The following is a 15,957-nucleotide window of genomic DNA, read 5'->3' as shown; positions in this document are numbered from 1 at the left end:
TGGTGTTGAGTGCACCCTTCTATAGCAGTAAGGCACAACGGTTGCTGGGAGTTGAGAGTGAGAGGCAGCAGTTTGCAGTGGGTTTGGTACTTGTTAATGAAGGGGAGAGAGGCCAGGGAGCGTGAATGTGCTATGCAGTGTATTTGTACTGAGTTTGTAAAGCATGTGTTATTTGTGCTATGGATGTTGTGTATCTCACATGTGGCACAGCCCTGAGGTGGTACAGATATGCTGTGTATGTCCTGTTGTGTGTAGCCAGTGCAGGGCTGTGTGATGCATTAACTTCTTTCCTTCATACCTCCCTGTTCTGTCTTCCTCTGGTCTTTGTCCTACTGCCACTGTCCCCTTGGCAGCCCTCGCCCCTAACCACGTGTGGAAGAGGCTGAGGCACAGAGCTGCTGGCTCCTGTGGCTGCCTGGCTGTGCTGCTTGCCCTCCAGCAGCCGAAATGGTGTTTACTGTCCCCGAGCAGCTGGCTCTTTGGTGTTGGCATCCGCGCACTCTAGGCGTGCTCTGACAGATTTCATCCAGCTCGCTCCTGACTGGTGCAATACGTCGTCATATCCTCGCTGCAGCTGTCTGGGGATGAAGAAGCCCCTGTTGGGGTGCCAGCCAGTCTGACTGCTTTGCAACAGGAGACTGCCAGGATCCCTGGTGGCTTTTCGGAAGGCTGGACTTCTGTCATGTGTCCCCACCCCCCACCATTGTACCACACAGCAACATGGAGCTGAGAGTCCTCAGTGGATTGGGTAAGGGCCTACCCTGCAAATGCCTCATCCAAGCATGTGAGCGCTTGTTTTTGCAGTGTGACCCACACTGTCAGCCATAATCCTGAAACCTGAGGTGCTGGAAAGAAAAACTGCTTTTGTACAACATGCCAGGGTTGTGTTGAAACTGGCACAAACTGCAAGAGCACACGTACATCTGTCAAGAGTTTGGTGAGCAGGAGCTCAGCTGTAGAGGATTCTGGGTTGGAGTTGCCTTGTTCAGAGAGCAGCATGATGGCAGCATGTCTGCCAAAGCCAGAAGGGTAGTGGCTGGAGCCTTCCATCACCAGAACTACTACGGTGTTAGACGCAGCAGGCGACCCAGAAGCCAGCTGCACAGCAGTTAGTGTCCTCCCAGTGTGCGGAGGCTGCTGCTGCTTGGTGGCCACTTCCTTATGTCAGAGAAATAATACTTTTTAAGAATAACAAGCAGAATTTACTCATGCTCTGTGAATATTTTTATAATAGCAATGTTAATCTGTTAGCTAGCAGGGGGAGAAGTCTGAAAACATCTGAAAACAAAAGAGCCAAGAACCTCAGTGAGGCTTTGGCTCCTCAGTTGCTGCCTATTTGGCTCTTGACCCTCTGGTTCCTACAACACAGCAACAGTTGATGAAAACACAAAGCAACATCTTTGGGAAGCACTCAGTTTTGTCAGGAGAGTCACAGACTCCGTTGCTGGTGCAGAATGAAGACCTTTATTGCAGGTGCTCGGAACCTTTTATACCCACGCAATATCCCCTTGGTCACATGTATGAACCAGGTGCCTGGTGCGTGTTTACATCTGGCGCAAGTAGCTACCAAGCTTGCTTACTCATTTGCAAGGTCCTTTGTTCATAATGTCTTTCTTTGTTCCACGCTCAGTGCTTTCAGTCCCCTCACCTCACTGTCACAATGTGGCCTTATGCCATGTCATCAGCTAAACCAAAATATGTGTATTTTGGTCATTTTTAACTTAGGTGAAAGAAAACGATACGCATGACATCATTCTGAGCCTAGAAGTACCTACTGTTTAATTTACAGAGCACCTCTTTCAATTTGTGACCAATAATAATGCATACTTAAAATACACAACAAAGCCAAAGCCACTGCTGTTACTGTTACTCATACCTCACTTATACAGCAAGGTGAACCAGGTGGCAAGAACCTCCCTGCCTCCAGTACAGCCTTTCAGAGGTCTTTTAGTGCTTCACCATCTGCCAGATGAAGATGATGAGTGCTACTGTGCTCTCACAGAAGAGATTTCTTCAGCAAAACTCCTAGCTCAGAGGCTGCACCTGAAACATGGAGTTAGACATCAGGTAAGCTGCGAAGCACTGACTGTTGGGTCAAAGCGTCTTCTGTGCTTATTGGACACACTGGGGGCATTTCCAAAGCAGGCAAGACAGGCAAGTGTTGGATTACTTGATACATGCATGGCCTGTGGTCTATGGAAATGCTTTAAAAATACGGAGATTATATTGTGTGTCTGTGTGTGTATGTATAAAAATATGTAATATCTTATAAAATACTAATAATTATACATTATAGTAAATCTTTTTCTTTTTTAATTGTTTTTATTGGTTACTTTTCATTTTTATTTTATTTTTTGTTATTTTTTATTTCTTTTTTGTTTTTATTGTTATTTATTATTCTTTTTTGTTTCTGACTGTATATTGTTTTTAATTTTTTTATTGTTTTTTATTTTGTTTGTTTTGTATTTTTCTTTTTATCTTTTTTGTTTTTAAAATTATTATTTATTTTTGTTGTTTTTATTATTTTTGTTGTTTAGAATCATGGAATCATAGAATGGCCTGGGTTGAAAAGGACCACTATGATCACCCAGTTTCAACCCCCCAGCTATGTGCAGGGTCGCCAACCACCAGACCAGGCTGCCCAAAGCCACATCCAGCCTGGCCTTGAATGCCTCCAGGGATGGGGCATCCACAGCCTCCTTGGGCAACCTGTTCCAGTGCGTCACCACGCTTTGTGTGAAAAATTTCCTCCTAATCTCTAACCTAAACCTCCCATGTCTCAGTTTAAAACCATTCCCCCTTGTCCTGTCACTATCCACCCTCGTAAACAGCAGTTCCCCCTCCTGTTTATATGCTCCTTTCAAGTACTGGAACGCCTCAATGAGGTCTCCCCGGAGCCTTCTCTTCTCCGAGCTAAACAAGCCCAGTTCCCTCAACCTTTCCTCACAGGACTGGTGCTCCAGCCCTCTGATCGTCTTAGTGGCTCTCCTCTGGACCCGCTCCAAGAGCTCCAAATCCTTCCTGTACTGGTGGCCCCAGGCCTGGACACAGTACTCCAGATGGACCCTCACAAGAGCTGAGTAGAAGGGCACAGTCACCTCCCTCTTCCTGCTGGCCACCCCTTTTTTAATGTAGTCCAGAAAACAGTTGGCCTTCTGGGCTGCAAGCGCACACTGATGGCTCATGTCCAGCTTCTATCTACCAGGACCCCCAAGTCCTTCTCCACAGGGCTGCTCTCAAGGAGATCTTCCCCCAGTTTGCATAAATACCTGGAGGTGCCCCAACCCAAGTGCAGCGGCCTGCACTTGGCCTTATTTGTTTATTGTTTAATTTGCTTGTTATTTTTTATGCTAACTCTTATTATTTTATTTATTGTTTATTGTATATTTTGTTATTTTGTTTATATAGCATAAAACAAAATAAACATAAACAATAAGCAAAATAAGCATAAACAAGGAACAATAAAATTAACAAAAATTAAAGAAAAATAACAAATTAAATAAACATACACAATAAACTAAAGAGGAAAAAATAAAACACACAAACAGTATAAAATAAAATAAACATTAAAAATATATTTCCTTTATACTAGATAGTGTGTTTGTTTTCCCTATTATTACTGTTTACTTTGTTTATTGTTTATCTTTAAGATTATTTTGTTTACATTTACTATGTTTATGTTTACTTTGTTTACATTTACTTTGTTGACCTTGACTTTTCTTACATTGACTGAGTTTACGTTTAGATTGTTAACATTTACATTTACATTTATCTTCACCTTCATATGGGATCTGTTGAATCACGGCCTGAATCTCTGATTGACCACCTGAGGCAAGCACTGAGTCAGCTGCAGGAGCACAGGTGAATTGCTTTCTCCTTTGTGACCGGAAGGTGTGGAGCCAGGCTTCTCCTCTCCTAGACCCCATTTAAGGGCTGACTGCCACTGAGGAAGGATCTCTTCCTGGAGATCACTCCCTGAGGAGTTTTTGTGAGCCTACAACACTGGTGAGCACCTTTCGTTTCTATCTGACTATCTTTTCCAACCCACTAATTTTACCAGCCTAACTTCTCTGTATACCATCTGTTATTACTTGCTATTACTTGCTATTACTTGCTATTACTTGCTATTACTTGCTATTACTTGCTATTACTTGCTATTACTTGCTATTACTTGCTATTACTTGCTATTACTTGCTATTACTTGCTATTACTTGCTATTACTTGCTATTACTTGCTATTACTTGCTATTACTTGCTATTACTTGCTATTACTTGCTATTACTTGCTATTACTTGCTATTACTTGCTATTACTTACTTGCTCTAAATCAGGCCGAAATGAGTAATAATACTATAGAGAATGAAAACCAATTTTTGAGAGACCACATTGAAAAGTTAGAGCAAGAACTTGGCATATTATCAGGGAAGAAACCAGTTCTGCGTTTTCCAATAGGTCAAGTTTGCAATGCTTTAGTAGACAATCACCAGACTCCTGAAGCAACAGATTTTGTTGATCAGGAACATAAAAATTCCAAATTAGATCTCGAAGCTCCGATGGTGACAGATCCGCTAGAGGTCCATCCTGTTATAACTCAGTAAACAAAGTAAGTACAGGTAGGGTACAAAGTACAGGTACAGGTACAAAGTAAGTACTGGTAGGGCTGCCGCCTGATCAGTGGCCCCCTGCACAGACTCGCTTGCATGTAACAGCCCGGCCATACATGGCAATGGAATTGATGGATTTAGTCCAATGATTTCGGCAAAGGCCTAGAGAAAGCGTGTCAACTTGGTTATTATGACTGTGGGACTCTGGGGCGGAAAGTGCTATGTTGAATGTCCTGGAAATATCCAAGTTGGCCACCATGACTGTCTATCCTGCCCTTAGGCAGAGGCTGTATGCCGGTGTGCAATATACCAATGAAAACCTCTCCATAATAGATTGGTTGATGGCGGCATGCCGTATGGTCAGGCCTAATAAATCGGATATACCTCTACATACATGGATGTGGTCCTCTGTGGAGGACCTTCAAAATTATATCCGAGAGCTAGGTATAAGGGAAGCAATTTATGAAGATTCATTTGATAGCCCTGGTATGGTCAAATTCTCAGCAGGGATGAGAGACCTGATTCTACAGTAGGCACCCTCTCATCTGTATTGCATTTTGGTCTCTATATTAAATCCCCTGGTGGCCTCAGAAGCGGTAGTCCAGGAGGCTGCTCAGTTTGTGGCCGACCTAGGAGAAACAAAATGCCTGTGGTGGGCTAAGCACAACATTAGAAGAAGCCAAGGTCCTGCCAGTGATTAAAACCAAGAGGCTGGCTACATGAGTTCCTCAGTCGGGACCCATAAGGGTTTCCCGAAAACAATTGTTAATAATCTAGTTTGGGCTGGGGTCCAATTTGCGGACCAGATTACTAATATAAGACAGTATAGACTCCCGGGTGGGCAAGACGAAATATCGAGAACAGTGCAGGAATTAGAAAAGTGAGCATTATAAGACCTGCACACAGCCCATGTAATTCCCCCATATGACCAGTGCAAAAGTTGGATGGTATATGGAGAATGACAGTGGATTACCGAGAATTAAATAAGGTCACACTGCCTATTCATGTGGCTGTACTCAATATTGCCTCCTTAATGGACACATGAAGTAGGGAGATTAAAAACATATCATTGGGTCCTAGATTTAGCAAATGCGTTCTTCAGTATCCCAATTGCTGAAGAGCTGTGAGTTTGCGTTTACGTGGGGAAGCAGGCAGTGGACCTTTCAGGTCCTGCCACAGGGTGCGTGCACTCACCAACATATTGTCATAATCTAGTGGCATGTGACCTGGCTAATTGGGAAAAGCCTGATGTTGTTAACTTATATCATTATACTGATGATCTCCTGTTGACATCCGACACACTGGAGGCAGGAGGACAGGTGGCAGATTCATTAACTGCCTATTTACAACAGAGAGGATGGGCTATACATCCTCAAAAGGTGCAAGGTACGGGCCTGTCTGTAAAATTCCTGGAGGTGAAGACCAAAGTACTACCCAGTGCTGTCATAGATAAGGTTCAGGCATTCCCAGTCCCTACAACACCCAAGCAGCTTCAAGACTTTTTAGGTATATTGGGGTACTGGTGCTCCTTTATACCTCATTTAGCACAGCTGCTGAGGCCATTGTATAGACTCATGAAAAAGGGGCAACTATGGGACTGGGGGAGAACAGAACAGGATGCTTTCCAACAGGCAAAACTGGCAGTTAAACAAGCCCAGGCATTGGATATATTCGATCCTCCCCTCCCAGCCAAATTGGAAGTTCATGTCACTCAGGATGGCTTTGGCTGGGGCCTGTGGCAACGTCAGAGTTCTGTTCGGACCCCCATTGGATTCTGGTCTCAGGTCTGGCACGGAGCAGAAGAAAGACAGAGTATGATTGAAAAACAGTTATTGGCTGCCTACTCTGCATTACAGGCAGTAGAGCTGATGACTAAAACAGCTGAAATCATAGTTAAGGCCACTCTGCTGATTCAGGGGTGAGTAAAAGATCTGACCCACCTTCCTAAGACGGCACAATGGGTCACCTATGTCAGCCAGAGGAGTAGTCTGTCTTCATCACCACTGAAAGAAGAACTTCAAAAGATCCTGGGCTGAGAGACGTGTCATAGTGATGCACCAAAAGAAACATTGGTTGGTCCACCAGAGAAGAGTCCCATTCAGGAGGGAAAAAAAGCTGTGTGGATGGTTATAACCAAGGAACCCAGGGATGGCATCCTGAACATCTGCACAGATAGCTGGGCTGTGTACCGGGGGCTCACTCTCTGGATTGCACAGTGGACCACCCAGGAATGGACTATCCACACCCGACCAATCTGGAGCAAAGATATGTGGTTGGACATATGGAATACAGTTAAACACAGGACTGTACGTGTCTGCCACGTTACTGGGCACCAGCCTTTACAATCAGCGGGAAATGATGAAGCAGGCTTACTGGCCCGAGTTCGATGGATTGAGAATTCACCATCTGAGGACATTACCTATTGGTTACATCAGATATACCCTGATGTGTGTCGATACTGTAAGTGGGCTACTGCAGGCCTATTCAGTACCAAAAGCAAACCAGGCTTTTAGTAAGTACCATCAAGGCACTTACCAAACTGATGTCTGCCTATGGGACACCTCAAGTCATCAAGAGTGATCAAGAGACCCATTTTACTGGTACACTGATACAGCGCTGGGCAGAAGAAAATAACATCGAATGGCAATTCCACCTGTCATATAATCCAAGGGGGGCAAGCCTCATTGAACATTATAATAGTATTCTCAAGGCTGCCCTGAAGACAGATTCCCAGTCCCTGCAGGGGGGTACAAAGAGACTCTATGAAACCCTGTGGGACTTGAATGAAAGACCTCAAGATGTCAGATCCAATGCCCTGAAAATGCTACAAACAACATGGGCCTCCTGGCTTAGCATCCAATTTACTGGCACTGATAAACAGGTAAGACCCCAGATTAGCAATGAAAATATTCTTCTGCTCCCTGCCCCTTAGAATCTAGATCCAGGTACCCATAGAATAAAATGGCCTTGGAAGGTGGAGGTAGGACCTAAGTGGCATGGCCTACTTGCACCTTTGGGGGGATTATTGGAGGTGAGAGGCTCAGTAGTCCCTCCAGTAACAGGTACATAGCCTATGGATATTGTGGTCAACACTCCAACCTTCATTGCTAAAGGGACCCCCATCATGTCCCTATGGCAGATCAGCACACATATGTATAACTATATATAGTTATGCAACCGCAGACATCTGGCCAGAAGGTATGGTATGGGCGACCGGGGCACGCCCCAGTACAAGCTGAAGTGTTGGCCCAGGTGAAAAATAGGGGCTGTATCTTGCCCTGGAGGGTGGACCTTTCCCTCCTGATACCATTGAAACATCTGTATTACTCCCCGTGAGTCTTTGAGCCTCCAGGACCCATGGAAGGAAGAAAATGTCATCAAAGAGTTCCCGTGTTGCTGCCAGACCACGTGTGACACCTGGTGATGATTTACAGGGAACAGATAGAGCATAGGATGGATTTGCACCTCCTGACTACATGCCTCCAGTAATATCGAGCACTGGCCCATGAAAGAACATAAACTTTCACCAATCATCACTCGCCTTAAATTGTGTTAACATACATCACAATGGGAAATTGTATTAGCATTGCAATGCATAGGATCTCTCTATTAGGAAAGGTTCACCCTTTAGTTAACTGAATCATTAGTTCATGCTGTGAAAGGGTGGAGTGTATGGAAACTGTTAAATCACAGCCTGAACCTCTGATTGATCACCTGAGGCAAGCTCTGAGTCAGCAATGGGAGCACAGGTGAAGGCAATTCACCTGTATGACTAGAAGGGGTGGAGCCAGATCCCAGTTAAGGGCTGACTGCCACTGAGGAAGGAGCTCTTTGTGGATATTGCTTCTCATAGAGTTTTTGCAAGCCTGCAACACCAGTGAGCACCTTACATTTATATCTGCTTATCTGTTTCAAAGCAGTAACCCTACCAGCCTAACTTCTCTGTATACTGTGTAACATCTGTATATTCATAGTTTACGTTATGGTGGTTTACGTTAGGGGGGGTGGTTTACGTTAGGGGGGGTTGTTTACGTTAGGGGGGGTTGTTTACGTTAGGGGGGGTTGTTTACGTTAGGGGGGTTGTTTACGTTAGGGGGGTTGTTTACGTTAGGGTTGGATGTTTACGTTAGGGTTGGATGTTTACGTTAGGGGGGTTGGTTACGTTAGGGGGGTTGGTTACGTTAGGGGGGTTGTTTACGTTAGGGGGGTTGTTTACGTTAGGGTTGGATGTTTACGCTAGGGGGGTTGGTTACGCTAGGGGGGTTGGTTACGTTAGGGGGGGTTGGTTACGTTAGGGGGGGTTGGTTACGTTAGGGGGGGTTGGTTACGTTATGGTTGTTTACGTTAGGGGGGGTTGTTTACGTTAGGGGGGTTGTTTACGTTAGGGGGGTTGTTTACGTTAGGGGGGGTTGTTTACGTTAGGGGGGGTTGTTTACGTTATGGTTGTTTACGTTATGGTTGTTTACGTTAGGGGGGGTTGTTTACGTTAGGGGGGGTTGTTTACGTTAGGGGGGGTTGTTTACGTTAGGGGGGTTGTTTACGTTAGGGGGGGTTGTTTACGTTAGGGGGGTTGTTTACGTTAGGGGGGGTTGTTTACGTTAGGGGGGGTTGTTTACGTTAGGGGGGTTGTTTACGTTAGGGGGGTTGTTTACGTTAGGGGGGGTTGTTTACGTTAGGGTTGTTTACGTTAGGGGGGGTTGTTTACGTTAGGGGGTTGTTTACGTTGGGGGGGTTGTTTACGTTATGGTTGTTTACGTTAGGGGGGGTTGTTTACGTTAGGGTTGTTTACGTTAGGGGGGGTTGTTTACGTTAGGGGGGTTGTTTACGTTAGGGGGGGTTGTTTACGTTAGGGGGGTTGTTTACGTTAGGGGGGGTTGTTTACGTTAGGGGGGGTTGTTTACGTTAGGGGGGGTTGTTTACGTTAGGGGGGTTGTTTACGTTAGGGGGGTTGTTTACGTTATGGTTGTTTACGTTAGGGGGGGTTGTTTACGTTAGGGGGGGTTGTTTACTTTATGGTTGTTTACGTTAGGGGGGTTGTTTACGTTAGGGAGGGTTGTTTACGTTAGGGTTGTTTACGTTAGGGGGGGTTGTTTACGTTAGGGGGGTTGTTTACGTTAGGGGGGTTGTTTACGTTAGGGGGGGTTGTTTACGTTGGGGGAAGTTGTTTACATTAGGGGGGGGTTGTTTACGTTATGGTTGTTTACGTTAGGGGGGTTGTTTACGTTAGGGGGGGTTGTTTACGTTAGGGAGGGTTGTTTACGTTAGGGTTGTTTACGTTAGGGGGGGTTGTTTACGTTAGGGGGGTTGTTTACGTTAGGGGGGGTTGTTTACGTTAGGGTTGTTTACGATAGGGGGGGTTGTTTACGTTAGGGGGGTTGTTTACGTTAGGGGGGTTGTTTACGTTTGGGGGGGTTGTTTACGTTAGGGGGGGTTGTTTACGTTAGGGGGGTTGTTTACGTTAGGGGGGTTGTTTACGTTAGGGGGGGTTGTTTACGTTAGGGGGGTTGTTTACGTTAGGGGGGTTGTTTACGTTATGGTTGTTTACGTTGGGGGGGGTTGTTTACGTTGGGAGGGGTTGTTTACGTTAGGGGGGTTGTTTACGTTAGGGGGGGTTGTTTACATTAGGGGGGGTTGTTTAAGTTATGGTTGTTTACGTTAGGGGGGGTTGTTTACGTTAGGGGGGGTTGTTTACGTTAGGGTTGTTTACGTTAGGGGGGGTTGTTTACGTTAGGGGGGTTGTTTACGTTAGGGGGGGTTGTTTACGTTAGGGGGGTTGTTTACGTTAGGGGGGGTTGTTTACGTTAGGGGGGGTTGTTTACGTTAGGGTTGTTTACGTTAGGGGGGGTTGTTTACGTTAGGGGGGTTGTTTACGTTAGGGGGGGGTTGTTTACGTTATGGTTGTTTACGTTAGGGGGGTTGTTTACGTTGGGGGGGTTGTTTACGTTAGGGGGGGTTGTTTATGTTAGGGTTGTTTACGTTAGGGGGGGTTGTTTACGTTAGGGGGGTTGTTTACGTTAGGGGGGGTTGTTTACGTTAGGGGGGTTGTTTACGTTAGGGGGGGTTGTTTATGTTAGGGGGGGTTGTTTACGTTAGGGTTGTTTACGTTAGGGGGGGTTGTTTACGTTAGGGGGGTTGTTTACGTTATGGTTGTTTACGTTAGGGGGGGTTGTTTACGTTAGGGGGGGTTGTTTACGTTATGGTTGTTTACGTTAGGGGGGGTTGTTTACGTTAGGGGGGTTGTTTACGTTAGGGGGGGTTGTTTACGTTAGGGGGGGTTGTTTACGTTATGGTTGTTTACGTTAGGGGGGGTTGTTTACGTTAGGGTGGTTGTTTACGTTAGGGAGGGTTGTTTACGTTAGGGTTGTTTACGTTAGGGGGGGTTGTTTACGTTAGGGGGTTGTTTACGTTGGGGGGGTTGTTTACGTTAGGGGGGGTTGTTTACGTTGGGGGGGGTTGTTTACATTAGGGGGGGGTTGTTTACGTTATGGTTGTTTACGTTAGGGGGGTTGTTTACGTTAGGGGGGGTTGTTTACGTTAGGGAGGGTTGTTTACGTTAGGGTTGTTTACGTTAGGGGGGGTTGTTTACGTTAGGGGGGTTGTTTACATTAGGGGGGGTTGTTTACGTTAGGGGGGTTGTTTACGTTAGGGGGGGTTGTTTACGTTAGGGTGGTTGTTTACGTTAGGGGGGGTTGTTTACGTTAGGGGGGGTTGTTTACGTTAGGGGGGTTGTTTACGTTAGGGGGGGTTGTTTACGTTAGGGGGGTTGTTTACGTTATGGTTGTTTACGTTAGGGGGGGTTGTTTACGTTAGGGTTGTTTACGTTAGGGGGGTTGTTTACGTTAGGGGGGGTTGTTTACGTTATGGTTGTTTACGTTAGGGGGGTTGTTTACGTTAGGGGGGGTTGTTTACGTTAGGGGGGTTGTTTACGTTTGGGGGGGTTGTTTACGTTAGGGGGGGTTGTTTACGTTATGGTTGTTTACGTTAGGGGGGGTTGTTTACGTTAGGGTTGTTTACATTAGGGGGGTTGTTTACGTTAGGGGGGGTTGTTTACGTTAGGGGGGGTTGTTTACGTTAGGGGGGTTGTTTACGTTAGGGGGGGTTGTTTACGTTAGGGTTGTTTACGTTAGGGGGGGTTGTTTACGTTAGGGGGGGTTGTTTACGTTAGGGGGGTTGTTTACGTTAGGGGGGTTGTTTACGTTAGGGGGGGGTTGTTTACGTTATGGTTGTTTACGTTAGGGGGGTTGTTTACGTTGGGGGGGTTGTTTATGTTAGGGTTGTTTACGTTAGGGGGGGTTGTTTACGTTAGGGGGGTTGTTTACGTTAGGGGGGGTTGTTTACGTTAGGGTTGTTTACGTTAGGGGGGGTTGTTTACATTAGGGGGGTTGTTTACGTTAGGGGGGTTGTTTACGTTAGGGGGGTTGTTTACGTTATGGTTGTTTACGTTAGGGGGGGTTGTTTACGTTAGGGGGGGTTGTTTACGTTAGGGTTGTTTACGTTAGGGGGGTTGTTTACGTTAGGGGGGGTTGTTTACGTTAGGGGGGTTGTTTACGTTAGGGGGGTTGTTTACGTTATGGTTGTTTACGTTGGGGGGGGTTGTTTACGTTAGGGGGGGTTGTTTACGTTAGGGGGGTTGTTTACGTTAGGGGGGGTTGTTTACGTTAGGGGGGGTTGTTTACATTAGGGGGGGTTGTTTACGTTATGGTTGTTTACGTTAGGGGGGTTGTTTACGTTAGGGGGGGTTGTTTACGTTAGGGGGGTTGGTTACATTAGGGTTGTTTACGTTAGGGGGGGTTGTTTACGTTAGGGGGGTTGTTTACGTTAGGGGGGTTGTTTACGTTAGGGGGGGTTGTTTACGTTAGGGTTGTTTACGTTAGGGGGGTTGTTTACGTTAGGGGGGTTGTTTACATTAGGGGGGGTTGTTTACGTTAGGGGGGTTGTTTACGTTAGGGGGGTTGTTTACGTTATGGTTGTTTACGTTAGGGGGGTTGTTTACGTTAGGGGGGGTTGTTTACGTTAGGGGGGGTTGTTTACGTTAGGGTTGTTTACGTTAGGGGGGGTTGTTTACGTTAGGGGGGTTGTTTACGTTAGGGGGGGTTGTTTACGTTAGGGGGGTTGTTTACGTTAGGGGGGGTTGTTTACGTTAGGGGGGGTTGTTTACGTTAGGGTTGTTTACGTTAGGGGGGGTTGTTTACGTTAGGTGGGGTTGTTTACGTTAGGGTTGTTTACGTTAGGGGGGTTGTTTACGTTAGGGGGGTTGTTTACGTTAGGGGGGGTTGTTTACGTTAGGGGGGGTTGTTTACGTTATGGTTGTTTACGTTAGGGGGGTTGTTTACGTTAGGGGGGTTGTTTACGTTAGGGGGGGTTGTTTACGTTAGGGGGGGTTGTTTACGTTATGGTTGTTTACGTTAGGGGGGGTTGTTTACGTTAGGGGGGGTTGTTTACGTTATGGTTGTTTACGTTAGGGGGGGTTGTTTACGTTAGGGGGGTTGTTTACGTTAGGGGGGGTTGTTTACGTTAGGGGGGGTTGTTTACGTTAGGGTTGTTTACGTTAGGGGGGGTTGTTTACGTTAGGGGGGTTGTTTACGTTAGGGTTGTTTACGTTAGGGGGGGTTGTTTACGTTAGGGGGGTTGTTTACGTTAGGGGGGTTGATTACGTTAGGGGGGTTGTTTACGTTAGGGGGGTTGTTTACGTTATGGTTGTTTACGTTGGGGGGGGTTGTTTACGTTAGGGGGGGTTGTTTACGTTAGGGGGGTTGTTTACGTTAGGGGGGGTTGTTTACGTTAGGGGGGGTTGTTTACGTTATGGTTGTTGACGTTAGGGGGGTTGTTTACGTTAGGGGGGGTTGTTTACGTTAGGGGGGTTGGTTACGTTAGGGTTGTTTACGTTAGGGGGGGTTGTTTACGTTAGGGGGGTTGTTTACGTTAGGGGGGTTGTTTACGTTAGGGGGGGTTGTTTACGTTAGGGTTGTTTACGTTAGGGGGGGTTGTTTACGTTAGGGGGGTTGTTTACGTTAGGGGGGGTTGTTTACGTTAGGGGGGTTGTTTACGTTAGGGGGGTTGTTTACGTTAGGGGGGGTTGTTTACGTTAGGGGGGGTTGTTTACGTTAGGGTTGTTTACGTTAGGGGGGGTTGTTTACGTTAGGGGGGTTGTTTACGTTAGGGGGGGTTGTTTACGTTAGGGGGGGTTGTTTACGTTAGGGGGGGTTGTTTACGTTGGGGGGGTTGTTTACGTTAGGGTTGTTTACGTTAGGGGGGGTTGTTTACGTTAGGTGGGGTTGTTTACGTTAGGGTTGTTTACGTTAGGGGGGGTTGTTTACGTTAGGGGGGTTGTTTACGTTAGGGGGGTTGTTTACGTTAGGGGGGGTTGTTTACGTTAGGGGGGGTTGTTTACGTTATGGTTGTTTACGTTAGGGGGGGTTGTTTACGTTAGGGGGGTTGTTTACGTTAGGGGGGGTTGTTTACGTTAGGGGGGTTGTTTACGTTAGGGGGGTTGTTTACGTTAGGGGGGGTTGTTTACGTTAGGGTTGTTTACGTTAGGGGGGTTGTTTACGTTATATTTGTTTACGTTAGGGGGGGTTGTTTACGTTAGGGGGGTTGTTTACGTTAGGGGGGGTTGTTTACGTTATGGTTGTTTACGTTAGGGGGGGTTGTTTACGTTAGGGGGGTTGTTTACGTTAGGGGGGGTTGTTTACGTTAGGGTTGTTTACGTTAGGGGGGGTTGTTTACGTTAGGGGGGTTGTTTACGTTAGGGGGGGTTGTTTACGTTAGGGGGGTTGTTTACGTTAGGGGGGTTGTTTACGTTAGGGGGGGTTGTTTACGTTAAGGGGGTTGTTTACGTTAGGGGGGGTTGTTTACGTTAGGGGGGGTTGTTTACGTTAGGGGGGTTGTTTACGTTAGGGGGGGTTGTTTACGTTAGGGGGGTTGTTTACGTTAGGGGGGTTGTTTACGTTAGGGGGGTTGTTTACGTTAAGGGGGTTGTTTACGTTAGGGTTGTTTACGTTAGGGGGGGTTGTTTACGTTAGGGGGGGTTGTTTACGTTATGGTTGTTTACGTTAGGGGGGGTTGTTTACGTTAGGGGGGGTTGTTTACGTTAGGGGGGGTTGTTTACGTTAGGGGGGGTTGTTTACGTTAGGGGGGGTTGTTTACGTTATGGTTGTTTACGTTAGGGGGGGTTGTTTACGTTAGGGGGGTTGTTTACGTTATGGTTGTTTACGTTAGGGGGGGTTGTTTACGTTAGGGGGGTTGTTTACGTTAGGGGGGGTTGTTTACGTTAGGGGGGGTTGTTTACGTTAGGGTTGTTTACGTTAGGGGGGGTTGTTTACGTTAGGGGGGTTGTTTACGTTAGGGGGGTTGTTTACGTTAGGGGGGTTGTTTACGTTAGGGGGGTTGTTTACGTTAGGGTTGGTTGTTTACGTTAGGGTTGTTTACGTTCACTTTATTTATGTTTTTTCTGTTCACTTTTGTCATGGTTTTATGATTTTTCATAATTAGTATTCCACATCATAACATCATGTAGTGCATGAGGAGTTAAATTTGTTTGTTTCTCCTCAGATTGTTGCTGCTTTTTTTAATTAATTTGGGGTCCCCTCTTTCCCTTTTCCAGCAGCAGTGATTTTCCGAAATCCCTCTGCCCTGGTAGTCATGGAACTGGGCAGAACCAGCCCAAAAACCATTGACAACATTGGTTAAGCTTAAGCTTGCTTTGTTTATGTTCACTTTCTTGACATGCATGTTTACTTTGCTTACGTTTATGTGGTTTTCACTCACTTCATTTAAGTTCACCTTGACTACACTTCGTTTCCTGTAATTACAATAACTTAATGCTGACTTTCTTACTGTAAACAAAGTAGATGTAAACAAAGTTAATAGGAAAAAAAACATGTAAACAAAGAAAAACTGAAAAACAAAAATATAAAAGTAAAAAAAGAAAATGTAAGTAAGTTTAATATAAATGGAAACAAAGTAAACAATACATGCAAGGCGAGCACACGATGCATACGCAAGCAGGGGAGTTTGACTGAGGCTAAGCATTCAGCAAGCATCCATGAATGTCAGTGGTGCTTTTTTTCTGTATGGAAATATTCAGTGTCACACCTTTTGCTTCCTCTGCACTTCTGTGTCATACTGTGACATACTGTCTGTTGCACTGCAACAACACTTCAAAGAATATTGTCAGGAAGGTTCAACTCTACTGTCATATCACCACCACCCACCTCTTAGGTTGTTGGCCAACGATAAAACAAGAGGTACTACTTCCAAAGCAGGCCATGTATATACATAAAAACACACATATTTTCCAACCCCTACAAAGACATCTCCCATAACCAGCTGACCATTCAGTACCTCCAATAACCC

General features: G+C 45.9%; 2 long non-coding RNA genes across 3 annotated transcripts in view; one reads left to right on the top strand and one right to left on the bottom strand.

Moving 5' to 3' along the window:
- LOC121110975 overlaps positions 1 to 15,957 on the top strand; it is a 75,803-nt gene that overhangs the window by 34,123 nt on the left and 25,723 nt on the right. The window contains exons 4-6 of the long non-coding RNA XR_006939337.1: positions 354 to 2,067; positions 3,832 to 4,005; positions 6,234 to 7,483. This is a non-coding gene — a long non-coding RNA (uncharacterized LOC121110975). The remainder of the gene's footprint in view (positions 1 to 353; positions 2,068 to 3,831; positions 4,006 to 6,233; positions 7,484 to 15,957) is intronic.
- The window catches only part of LOC112532552, a 57,199-nt gene continuing 43,173 nt past the window's right edge, over positions 1,932 to 15,957 (bottom strand). For both annotated transcript variants that reach the window (XR_006939339.1, XR_006939340.1), the window contains exon 7: positions 1,932 to 2,043. This is a non-coding gene — a long non-coding RNA (uncharacterized LOC112532552). The remainder of the gene's footprint in view (positions 2,044 to 15,957) is intronic.

The sequence above is a fragment of the Gallus gallus genome, chromosome 5 (assembly GCF_016699485.2).
Source record: "Gallus gallus isolate bGalGal1 chromosome 5, bGalGal1.mat.broiler.GRCg7b, whole genome shotgun sequence".
Lineage (NCBI taxonomy): Eukaryota > Metazoa > Chordata > Aves > Galliformes > Phasianidae > Gallus > Gallus gallus.
Note: the sequence above shows the minus strand (reverse complement) of the source record. Positions and strands in the feature narration are given on the sequence as shown.